This window comes from Miscanthus floridulus, chromosome 11 (assembly GCF_019320115.1).
Source record: "Miscanthus floridulus cultivar M001 chromosome 11, ASM1932011v1, whole genome shotgun sequence".
Classification (NCBI taxonomy): Eukaryota; Viridiplantae; Streptophyta; class Magnoliopsida; order Poales; family Poaceae; genus Miscanthus; species Miscanthus floridulus.
In genome coordinates, this window is record NC_089590.1 from 29,373,286 (window position 1) to 29,378,282 (window position 4,997).

The 4,997-nt window shown below is 42.5% G+C and overlaps 1 non-coding gene across 1 annotated transcript; it reads right to left on the bottom strand.

The window, feature by feature from the left end:
• Positions 1 to 947: 947 nt before the first annotated feature.
• Positions 948 to 1,055, bottom strand: LOC136495106 (small nucleolar RNA R71). The gene has a single exon (XR_010768887.1). It is a non-coding gene; the product is annotated as a small nucleolar RNA R71 (small nucleolar RNA).
• Between the last annotated feature and the right edge of the window lie 3,942 nt (positions 1,056 to 4,997).

Below are 4,997 nucleotides of genomic sequence, written 5' to 3' on the forward strand. Positions count from 1 at the left end.
TATCTATTTCTATCTTTGGATTATTATCAATGCCTTACACTTATCATATATTTATCATTCAGCTTACCCATGTTAGAGCACATGTTTAGTTAATGGTTCCATCATAAGTATACATATTTGTCAATATCTCTAGTCATCGCTCTTCCCTATAGAAAAATATAAATAATGATACCTGGTATACTCCTGGGTGAAATGCTACAATGGTATATTATCTGTGAGCTTGCGGATTACTTCAACATATATAATGTTTCCTAAATTTACAAGTGTTACTAATAAAATACCAACAAACATTTCTGGCATCATTGCTAGGGATGACAACTTAGCGAGAGTGATGTTAAGAAATGTCAACAAGCATTTCTGGCGCCATTGCCGGAGAAAGGCACAAGGCTAAAAGAGAATTGATCAAATAAATACTTATTGATGAAATCATAACTATGCAGCTTTGCTTTAGCAGGCCTACCCTTGTTTGTCTTTGTTCATAACTTATATAGGGTATTGCAAGATTGGGTTTGATTCATCAGCAAATTCCATCAATCACAATCAAACTAATCTAGAGGCAGCTCAACACCAGTTTCTAAAGCTATGGCTAAAAAGACTCTGTGTGAATTCTCTGCTCCAAGCACCGAGAACATCCGCACTGGACCAACACTCAAAACCAACAACCTTGAGTTTGAACTCAAGCCAAGCCTCATCAACATGGTGCAAGCTACACCATTCAGCGCAAAGGCACATGAAGATGCTAGTGCTCATCGCTAGAATTTTCTAGAGATTAGCAGCACAATCGTGATCAAGGACGTTGCTCAAGATATCATACTACTCCACCTATTTGCATTTTCACTTCTAAGAAAGGCAAAGTAATGGTTCGACACCAACAAAGATAACATCAATATGTGGGCAAGATGTTCAAAGGCCTTTGTAGTAATGTTTTTCCCCATAGGTAAGACCAATGCCTTACGAGGAAAAATTTCCAACTTCCAACAACAGAAAGGAGATACCATTCTAGAGGCATGGAAACATTTTCAAGAATACATTTAAGATTGTCCTCATCATGGGATGGAAGATTGGTTGCTCATGCAAGGCTTCTACCATGGATTAATTCAGAAAGCTCATGAACAACTTGATGCAACTCTTAGAGGAGCATTCATGTCACTCACCCTTGGGAAAGCTGAAACTGTTATGGAAAAGATAGCCTCTAATCAAGGCTGATCTCAAGGAAGTATTCAAACATGCAATAAGAGCGAAGAAGTACCAGAAGATGTGTGTGCACTTTCAACCAAGATGGACATACTGTTGAATTGGCTTGAACAACGAGCCAATTACAACAAAGATCGTCAGACCATTCAAGATGCTTCTAATTCCCAAAACATATATGGAGAATATTTGGGTGTTGATTTCCCCGAATATCAAGAAGATGCAAATATTGTCAATTCTGCTCCACAACAACAAAGACAAGGATGAGGGCAACAACAATGGTCAAATTACCAAGGTAAGTACCTAGGTAATTACTATAATTCTTCCAATTCCAAACAACCATCCTTGAGAAATTTGATCTTAGAGCAAGCTAAGATTAATGAGAGTATTCCTAAAAAGCTTGCTTCTAATGATAAGGTCCTAGAAAACATAAACACTAAAATAGAAAGTTTTTCTTCCGCCAGAAAAGACCAACTTGGCTATAATAAAAAGATAGAATCGCAATTAGCCCAGTTGGCTGCTGCTCTACCTTTTGCCACTAACCTTAAAAAGGTCAACGCCATAACCACAAGAGTTGCCAAGTCTACTCATTATCCTCCGACAAAGACAAGTAAGACACCAGCAATAATATGAGAGGAAGAAAAAGAAGAAGTCAAAGAATTTGGACCACAAGCATAGGATATGATGCAAGATTTTCATGACACCACCCTCCTACCGTTTCCATGCATAAATCAAAAGGCTAAAATAGATGAGCAGTTTGGTAAGTTTGTAGAGGCAATTCAAAAGTTATATATCAATATTCCTCTGCTAGATGCCATATAGGTACCTACCTATGCAAAGTACCTGAGAGACATTCTAAACAACAAGAGACCGCTGCCCACCACTGAGGTAATTAAGTAAATGGAGGAGTGTAGTATGGCCATCCTGAATACATCTCATGTAAAGAAGAAGGATCCATGATGCCCCACTATTGACTGTTCGATCGGAAACCAGAATTTTGAGCATGCGCTATGCGACCTTAGCATTAGTGTCATGCCCTAGACTATCTTTGACAAACTCAACTATTCAACACTCATGCCGACATCAATGTGCCTACAACTAGCCGACCAATTGGTTCGCTATCCTGCAGGAATCACCAAAAATATTCTGGTAAAAATAAGAAACTTCTTTGTTCCAGTAGATTTTATAGTGCTTGACATGTAGGAAGACATGAAGACACCCCTCATACTTGGGAGGCCATTCCTGAGCACTACAAATGCACACATTGATGTCGGAGCAGGAGAAATCAAATTCCACATCAATGGGAAGGAAGAGCGATTCGCCTTCAAGCCAAGACTGGAACAATGCTCTAAATTGGAGTGGCAAGAGAAGCAAGTGAAACCATCAGGGTCTCCATCTCTGGGACCGACTGATGCACTCGAAGAATAAAGGACTTCTCCGATCAAGTCCAGTTCGGTGGACTTAAAATTCTGAACCCTCGCCAGGAGGTAAAAATTGATAGTTACCCGTATTTACTTTTGCATTGCATTCTTACTTCGGCATTTTTACTTTTCAACAATTGCATTAGAAAATAAAAATAAAAATTCATCACTGCATTATAAGATTTTCAAGCCCCATGTAAATAATTTTTACTGTGTGTAAAAACCCATAAGAAAGTTTTACCATGGAGGCATAAAAATTTAAAAATATCATCCATTCATCAACTTATATTTCATAGTATCATAAAATATTTTTGCATAGCATATATATATACATGTGTATACGGAGGAAATACAGGCATACAGACCCATAGGCACCTGGGACCCACCACCATCACCTCCATCACTCTCCACTAGCCATTTTGGGTGCATCTGTGTCGATGGACATCAACATTTGCTTCGCTTCAAAGCAAACCTTCAACTGGTGGAAGATGAGGCCATATGGGCCCCATGGGGGCCAGCCGACCCCACCACTTGGTTGGCCAACCTGTGCCTGTGCCGCCTATACATGGCCACTCTAGCTACCTTCCCTCCTCACACACACACAACCTAGCCCTCAAGTTCAAAATTTCAAACTCTAGTTTTGAGATTAGTAGCTCACTTAGTAGAAGTGCTGCTAAAATTAGGGAGAGATAAAAATATTCAGGGTAGAAGTTATGTTGAAATTTGGCTTAGAAAAAAAATTATTAGCAATCAGAACGAATAACCCTCGAACGGCTAAGTCCTAGAGGCTAACCCCTGACTTTTATTTTCTAACCCATTCCACGAGTTTTGTTGTTCTATTGATTTCTTGCAAGATGATAAACAAACTAGTAGGCAAGCTCACCCGAGCGGGATCGTCCTGCTCTTCAAGAAGCTCTTCTTTCAGGACGAACACCGACATGCAAGTCGACATTCTCGGAGCTAGAGTGCCACCGTCATCACCCTCACCCAACATCTTGTTGGAGGAGAAGCACCTCAAGTTGTGGAACAAGCAAGAGAAGGATGCCTTGAAGAATTTGAAGACCAAAAGGTTCGTGCACATGTCTGCATATGATCCTGCCCTTCTCCAAGCAATAGGTTAAGGAGGCAACATCTCACAGAAGTGCTTCTGCAAGGTTGACTCATGATCCACAGCCTCGATGTCATGGCGATGACCCTATTCCTGAAGGACCGACATACACTGGCTATGTAGGCTGGGATCAACCAGGATCTTCCCGTATGAACCAGACTGAGCAAGCTGGTTGGCATCAACCATCCCCTCATCACTCTAGAAGCTCCTGGCAACAAGGTGTAAGGAAAATGGACCCTAGGCCCATTTACTTTGGATTTTGGTGTTTGATGATCAACACAACCAAATTAGACTAATGAATTTGCAAGTAATTATTTTGTAGTTCAATAGGGTGCAAGACGTGACTTGGACAGAGGCAACATGATGATCCGATGATCAACACCTCAAGAAAAGACATGTGAAGATGCATAGAAGACATACAAGGTCAAGCAAAGTCCAAGCATGAAGATTGGAACCAAGCTGGATGAAAGATCGCGAAGAAACGAGCCAGGCAGAGGTGACCGAATGCGGCCGGATGTAGCAGACTGGATGACCGGACGCATGAAGTGTAGCGTTCGATCGAGTCTAGAGAGGTTCCAGAGCAGCACCAGCACGACCGGACGCGTTCGGTTGATGATGACCAGACTCTGAGCCGAGTCCGATCAACGCGCATGCTCCAACGGTTGAGACGACTGGATGCGTCCGGTCAGAATGTGATCAGCGTCCGATCAGTAGCAGAAAGGTGGGTTTTGTCCCCAACGGCTACTTTCTCAGTGGGGCTTAGAAATAGACCCCCAACCAGCCATTTGAGATGTGGGGAGCTAAGGAAACATATCAAGGGTGTTTATATACCGTTTTAGTGATCTCCACTTGCATAGTGCTTAGTGATTCATTAGGTGATTAACGTAGGTGCTTTGCGAAGTGCTTAGGTTGATTAGACCACCGCTTATGTGCTTGCTCTAGGTTTAGGCCTAGTGTTTAGTGAGGTTTGCATACCTCTTACCACTCGGTGCTTACGCGCACCATTGTTGTACATCAGAGGGGCTTGTAGTCTTGCGAGATCACACCAACCGCGTTTGTGGTGTGGCCGTCACTGTGTACCGGAAGGAACAAGACCCATGGCGTTTTGGCCAGAAGCTTGATAGTGAAGACGGCGGGGAGCAGTCCAGGAGAGGCTTGCCGAAAGGCACACCAAAGACCCACTTGCACGTGGGGAAGGCCTGTGGCTATCCACGGAGTTACCCGACTAGGAGCTTGGCCCTTGTGAGGGATTCCTTATGAGGGGCTCCAACGAGGAC